Here is an 8,484-nt window from a genome sequence, read left to right on the forward strand (position 1 = left end):
CGAAGGCGCCAACTGAAGGCTTTGAAATTCAAATTGTACATTAGCCTTTGCTCTAACCATCCCAGGCTCAGACATGGAAGAAACCGCTAGCTGAAGCCATGAGTGCTGACAACAGAACTTCAGCTTCAGTCTTCTTTAAATAGTTCAACGCTGAGCAACTGCACTGCCCTGCTCGTTCGAAATGGTGTGTCACATAAAAAACAGGCACTTGAACGGCAGCACGTGGTAGCCTGGTCTGGTTTAGACCTTGCTGGGTCTGGCACTGAAGGCCAAAGAGACTCCTTGCACTTTGAACACTGGTGTGAAAACATAGCCAAAGAATAATTTTGGCATGTTTTTTTGTCTTAAACTATACTGTGTAATGCCTTTGATGTGTGCACTGCAGGCATTTTCCAGCAGTATTTCAATAAAGTGGTAAGGATTCACAGGGGCATGAAATAAATAGAACCCTTCACAGTGGCACCCTGTTCAGGCCTCAGCTCATTGAGCTTTAAATAGATACACAATTCCCACAACCCACAATGGAGAAATTGGCCCCAGCACCTATAGGAGTGCAGCAGTGCTACTGGACCTATTTGTCTAAAATGAAAAATGTGAAGACTAAGATGGGCTCATTTGTATGAAATGCGGCTTTAGTTTTAGATTTAGGGAGAAATTTCAAAACACATTGCCTGCATGAATGAAACTCGGCGATGCTCTCTACATCCCATAATGGTCTCATTTACAATAATTACAAAGCGCTCAGACTGCCGTGTTAGCTTTAAGAGGAGTCAGTTACTAGTTTGCAGAGCACACCAAGTTCCCCCCATTATTACCACGGAAATCTCAGATTTTACTATGCCTCTTGTGATTGTATGAATAAGTAAATAAAAAAAATGTGTTAGGAGGTTCCAAATGATGATGGATCTAATTATGCGATCAAGCTTTCATTTCCTCTGCATCCCTTACGGCCTGGGAAGATTGCAGCTCACAGAAATTAAAAGTTCAGACACTACAATGTCTGGAAAGATGGTTGCATTTTTTATGGCCGGAAGAACATAAAATTGTGTGCTGTGTGGCTCCATACTAAACTTTTTAATATGAAACTTGGTCGTATAAAAAGGAAATGTTGCATTGCACAAATTGCTGTACGCTGTTGAGACTCAGCATTTCAACAATGTGGGATACATTAACCATAGGATGCTATTTCAGATCCTCGGTGCAAGAAAAGGACAGCATCACTGCAAGCTATGAAAGAGAGCATCTGTCATCCCTTCCTCCCTGCAAATGAAGCAATTTAATCTCTAGATTATATGGGTAAGTATATTCCACATTTTAGTTTTTCATACTTTGCCTGAATCAATGAGTCAGAGGTGCGGGCTGTAAATAAATTTGCAGCAGCAGCAGTGCCAATACGTCAGCAGTGTGTCTCATGTACTTTTACAGCATCCATAGAGTGTGCAGAACTCACTATGGCACCAAGTGTGAACCTTTGAATGAAAGAGTGTCATTGAGCAATAATTATAGTGCGGTCACTCAGTCAAGTCGGCATATTTAGGCTGTGATCTTCAGTTCAGTTCAGCAGTCTGTTGAATAAACTCCAGTATAAGGAAGTTGCAATACAGTCAATAGTTGCCAGGTTAGGCATCAAGAGTATGTGTGCGTGTGTGTGTGTGAGAGAGAGTGAGAGAGAGAGAGAGAGAGAGAGAGAGAGATGAGTGAGAGTGAGAGAGAGACATGGACTAACACGGCCTCAGCTGCTCCTCCACATGTGTGTCTTAAACGTTCGGATGCGCAGCCTGGCCGCTCTTCCTGCCCATAATCACACAGGCTAATAGCTTGTTTTTCTGTACACCATTTGTCCAACAGAAACAAATCTGGTCCCAATGATTTCCAAATGACCCCTAGTAAATGATTAAAGGACAACAGACTTCAAAAACGGATTCAATCCTTTATTGGCATGGGCTTGTGTCAGTGGAAATGTTCGAGCACAAAGAATCAAAGAACTCGATCAATCAGCTCAGCTCTTTTTTTTTTTACTCTAAAAAGCGTTATCTGTGTTGTTGATGGGAATCTGCTGGGCAAGCTGGCTTTGTTTAGGAGATCTCAGAGTTTCAGATGAACAAATCAAATGTACACAGTGAAGACATTCCTTGCTGTAGAACGTCTGTGATGTACATATGTACCAGTGAATCCAACTTCATCCTTTCATGGAGTTGTTCACTCCCGGACAACTCCAGGACTTTAGAGATATCCAAGGACTTTAGAGATGCCTTTCAACCAGGTGATGATTGACGCTTAGAACTAGTAGATAGTGTTCCCATCCAATAGGTGGCTCTAAAGAAAAAATGGAGTTTTTTCATTAAAATTTGAAAAAACTCTGTTGAAAGAAATTCCATGGATCTCCACTGAACAGCAATGTTCTTGGTCCATGTTCTTTTTTCCTTCTTGTATTTGCACATTTTGTACGTGGGACCATAGCATATGTTATGGAATCTATTATCACCATATGGGCTCTAATTACATTTTACTAAAACCATATTTTCAATACCATATTTATTTATCATCATCTACAGAGGGAGTCATGACAGAAGTGTAGTAGTGCACTAGCAAATGAGTGAGCAAGAGCCTCCTGCTGGTTGGTTACTGAAACAGCTTCTTGTTCAGCCATCATCTGGGAGCATAATACAGTCTGCAGCCTTTAAATGTCTGAACAGAAGTTTGTCTGGCTTAGTGACAAAATTGGGCAGCAGCATTTCACTGCCAGACCTAGAATGAAAACAGAGCTGATTGTGGGCCTTTACCACAGGGAATATTAGTGCCAAATCAGAAGTCATGTATATTGGTTCCCTTGACTGGCATTGGCCCATTCCACTACTATTTAAACAGTTACGTTCAGTACTTAGGTAAAATGGCATGTAGTTAAAGCAGCCTTTTTCTGTCCACATTTAAATCGAGTGAGATTCACTTGAATCTGATTTTAGAAAGTCACATTTGGACCCAAATGACACCAAAACTGTGACAAAAGGTTTTAATTTTTGCACCATGACAGTTTTAGTCAGTATAAAAGTCCATGATTCTGATATATCTAGGATTTTGATAATAAGGGGATGATTTCATCCTGTTCATATTCACTGTCACTGACATTTAAAGAAGAATGAGACATGTCCTAAAATAAAGATAGAACTCTAAAACTAGTCCATGGCTACACCTCTGTCTTCAAGAAAAACAAGAAACACATTCCACATAATCATAATATTATGACGTCATAACTACATGGGAAGCAACACTCCCCCACAAAAACTGTTTAGTCCCCAAACAGCACTTTTAATCCAGAAAATGCCACTGATTGTTTCACAATATGATTCTTGTTGGTCTTTAAAGAGCACTTTAAAGATCTTAATTGGCACTCTATGAACCATTTAAACATGTTCGTACATTCAACAGTTTACAAAGAGATACCACAGTTTCAACCTCAGATTATGAATGTGTGGGAATTTGAGTCTTACTTTACCACAGTGGAAAAGTGTATTCATTATTACTCACACATTGTGTGCACAGTCATGGCCAAAGCACTCTGAAGAGGGTTTCTTCAGACACTGGAACTTGTGCAGTACACTGGGTCTGAGTCAATCTTCAGTGTCATCTATAACTTCAGCGTTCCCAGTTGGCCCATTTAAACACTGGTGACAGTTACCAATGAAACAGTTCAGAAAGGATTTACCAAACGCTGAGTTTATATGAACAAACTGCAGCAGCAAAGATCTGATTGCTTCCTCTTATGCCTTCTCATATTGTTAGTGCATGTAAAATTTTTAAAAAGTAATCACTACTTTGCTTCAACAACTGACAAGGAAGTCTACATATTTTAAAGATCTAGCTGTCCAGAACAGTTCTAGAATCATGTACACTACAGAAGTCAATTAGCCTCAATGATGCTTATAGTCTTAATAATTTACTGCCAAAATATGAGGTATAATGGCTCCCAGTAATATGGTTTGAATTGGGGTTTTGCAGCACATATCCAAATTGACTGACACTGGCATGAGATCAGACGTAGATATTAATAGTCACATGTTTTGAGGTATCAAAGATAAACAATATGGATTTGGAGCATAGTAGAAAGGAAAATGATTGTGTCCCTGGTTTCTGGAATAACCAAAAGCGGCATTTAAGAAAGCTACATATGTAGAAGATTTAAATGCATGACTTTCCCGTTTCCAGTCTTCTGTGGAATTCCCGTAACATGTAAGACTCTTTGAATAAATATTTCTGACACCAGGCTTTCCAGCTGAATGCCACCCATTGCACTGACAGGCTGGTAAACAGGAAAATGGATCTACCACATAATATAGACCAGGTTAGTCACTGTGCCAGAGTGCAGCTTTGCTAAGCGCAGACTGATTGATCTGGTCACTGAATTAAAAACAAACCGCCTTAAAGAATGACACCTTAATCATGCCAAGCTGTACATGTACTCAACAGTGACAGGCCTAAGTCATAAAAGTGCAGCTCAAAAGTAAAATCTAATTAATGAAATGTGACAAGCCAATAACACAGAGAGGCTTCCTTAAATTTTATGCAAGTTACAGTGATGCTAATCTTTTTTCCCTTTTACTTTACATGTGCTTACTTATAAATGATACAACTGATGGACCTAAAAATTAGCCCTAGATTCATGAGAACATAAAAGCAAAAATGATATATTAGTGATAGACCTCTTTTTCAAAAAGTAATGTTTCATTGGGATTCCTGTTCAGAATCCTCTTGCTGAGGTTGGAACGATACAATATCTTGAGATCTTAAACGCCTCCTACGTTGGCATAACATGAACAAACTTTGGTGCATTTTGGGCCCATAATAGCCCTCAAGCCTATCTAAGCTGATAGTAGATGTTTGCACATGGAAACAATCGCACAGTATTTGCTCCAGTATACTTGGAGTGGGAAGGTGTGCAGTTTTATTGGCAAAACACACTTTGGAACATTAGCATCTCAGCCAGAAGAACATAATAATCTCTAAAAACAAAAGTGCTGGGATAGAGATTACGGTCTTAGAGATGGAACAAAAATACAGTCTTCCCCATCTGGTGCCAATAAGGGCTGTTAGCATCCCAGCCTCAGCGTCTGATGGGGCTTGTGTGAGTATAGTGTTGACCCTGATGTAGCAGAGCTCCATGCATGCTATCCTCCACTATCTGGAGCAGCACTTCCCCCTTCCAATACTCAAATCACTCAGGCTCCAGAGATCGGGCCCCTGAGCTACCATACACCAATGGGAGATCAGCACAGGCACCCTGCCTGTCCACTGTAATTGCTCAGATTGACTAGTACCACTGAGGGGCTAAAATATTAGCACATGAAGCACATTGTCTAAGCAATGCAATTAGTACACTTAAATTGTTGTTTCTGTAAATTTGTACTATGGACCATATTGTATGTTGCTACTTTTCACAATTTCCTAGATCTCTGCAGCAAAAAGGCTGTAAAGTAACTAATGCCAACACGTAATTAAAAAAGAAAAAGTATGGAATAAGGTAATGATGCTTAATGGCCCAAAGTTGTGAAAACATGATGTTACTCCCTTACTTTAAAGACATGCCAAAGAGATTTTATTTATGTATTTTTTTTACACTTAATGACCAACAGAGGGTAGCTGACAAAGTTCACAGTAGATGCAACACTCTTAAAACCATTATTTGGCTTCCCTGCTGCAAATGACAAATATTTGTATAACTTCAGCAAATGGTTTGTCATGGTTTGCAGTTTGACTACATTTAAATACAGTTGGGATAATACCATAACAGAGATGGCAGGGCTTTTAGGCCTAGAGTGTGTTATGGTATGATTGGGTAACCACTGCTTTCTTTTTTCTACAAGAAAAAAGGAGTCCTCCAAGTTGCAACCTGTTCTTTAATGAGCAATTTAGTTAACACCTTTATATCACCACTTAAGCACTACAAAAAAAATCTTAAACTATGTGATATGCATTTTCTTTAAACATTTTTAAATGTTTTTCTTTAACATTTCATTTCTTTAACATTTAACATATCATTTTCTTTATGTCTTTACAATTAAAGAGACTATGCCTCCTTTATAATGTATTTTGGAAATGATATATAGTTAGTGGAGATTTGTTGCTTCTGTTATCTTCTCTTGATGGATTTACTTCCTGGAATGTGAGGCAGCATTAGTGGAGGGGATTCTTCTCTTAATCTGAAGGATGAGATGAGCTTCAGAAGCAGACACAGAAATCTTTACAGAGGCTGCACAAGCACTCCCATCAAGATGCATTAAATGTCAGAGAGGAGAAACAGCACTTTCTCCCATTATTCAGACATATTATGCAAAAAGCTATATTCAGATGACCCCACTCAAACAAACATGGCCATTGTTTTCATTATTATTTTAAACAGGTGTTAAACGATTCTGTATTTAAGTGCCAAATGAAATTTGGAAAGAAACATTCAGCAGTGGCCACCAGTCTAAACTGTCCTGTGAACATTCCTTCACTCCTCCCTGAACAGCAGTCTTTGCATATCAGACATATTTATTTGTACTACACCTAGATTAAAGTAATACAGCCACACATCATATCCAATTTAAACATTTAGCCAAAAAAGATCTCTATCTCCTATGACAAAATAGCACACACAGATGGTTTTCATTGGACACATACTTCAGAAACTTTATTGTATCTCAGTCATGCGATACAAAAATGGGATAATGCTAACATATTTACAATTATAAGAGCAGCAAAATATGGGGGGGGGGGTCAATAATTATGATTGCACAATGAGAAATATAATGTTAGCATCTTAAACACAGGTAGATGCAGTTTTTGTATAGTGAGTTGAAAATTAGAGAAAATGCCTAATGTCTATTTCACACAGAAACACAGACTTTGAAAATACTGTTTGTGTTAAATGGATGCCCTTGCACCCCATGTAGCATGCAACATATTACTTTTTGCCATTTTTTTTTCCACTGGATATTTCTCAAGCCAAAGAACTGCACTACAGTTAAACTCAGTGAAACTCACAAGATTAATGGGTTAGTATATTATTTAAATTTGCGTGATTTCTGCCACACTGTAATGAAGCACTGGGAAGGAAAAAGCAAAGGCTTTAACACCTCTGAAACATGGGTGTTAGCTTAGAGTTTTACTGGACGCCAGGGTGTTTGTACCATCATTGTTGGCAATACAAAATTCCGAAGAAGTATAGCACTTAATGGACAATAAAATCAAAACTGACTAATTTGAGGCATTTACACTTTTGCAAATTGTTGCCATTACACAGCCCTGTAAATGGAAAGAAAGGATTACAGAAATGGCTTTGAGTATGAGTTTCCACAATTAAAGGTACTTTTTAAAAAATGCTTTTAAAAGTCATGGCTAATATCAGATTTATGACACTGTTTTTGTGCCTTAAAGCCAGAGGAATATCTGTATTCCAAATAATGATCATCCCGTGTCTCTCAACATCCAAATACTTTTTTCTCACTGTAATATTGCACATTTCTGTTTGGCCTATGTTTTCTCAAATTTGGCCTTTTATGAGCTCAGAGCACCCTCTAGTGTAAAGTACAGGTGCATAAATATAAAATAATTCTACATATTACTACTCAGCTAGTGGCCTGGGTGTCAGTGTGGCCCTCCATGGACTTCATGTTGGCCCTCTGATGATTAACAAACAATAACAAATAAATTATATTGTATGTTATGCATTAACACTTAATATGTGTCACAATTTGCCATGTCTTGAAACACCAGTAAAACATTATTCTGTATGTTCAGGGCACTGGTGTCATAAGTTAGTATAATCACTTGTCTCTGCCTTATTCAATAAATAATAGCAAGTAAAATGAACAGGAATGGCTATTTATTCATTACATGGAATTTGTTTATTCAGTATTGCTCATTTGTTTAAACATGCATTTAGTTGTTGTAAATTTGTAATTCAACACATATGAATAAAACAAGTAGATGGTTCATAAGGGAGGTGAATAATGTTTGAATTACAGATGTTCAGGAGGCGTTCAGCTTGTAAACCCGAAGGAAAAATGGACTTTGTCTATAGGTGCATATTTGCGCCATCTCGTGGCTCTTCAGAGTCATTCAGACTCATGACTAAACGATAAAATAAAGTGTCGCATGCATATATACAGGAGAGGGCAAGAGCTCCCCAAGTGCCTCTGGACGTATTGAGAGAAACAGACTCAACCCACTGAACTCTACCCGGAAACGGGATGAACCCTGTCTGAAATTTGTGGTAAAAAAAAAAAAAAAAAAAAACCACACCTGAACCTGCATGTTTAAAGTGTTGAAATGTGTTGAAAGTATTAAGGCAATCAAGATGCATGTACACACTTGCATACATTTCTGCGGTGGTTTCTTTGCTTAAACGCACGGGGGGGGGGGGGGACCTCAAGAATGTTAAACTATGCCTACATTTGATCTAGTATAAAAATTGTCGTTTGTAATTAGGTGTGCTCTCAGACGTAT

The sequence above is a fragment of the Megalops cyprinoides genome, chromosome 18 (genome assembly GCF_013368585.1).
Source record: "Megalops cyprinoides isolate fMegCyp1 chromosome 18, fMegCyp1.pri, whole genome shotgun sequence".
Classification (NCBI taxonomy): Eukaryota; Metazoa; Chordata; class Actinopteri; order Elopiformes; family Megalopidae; genus Megalops; species Megalops cyprinoides.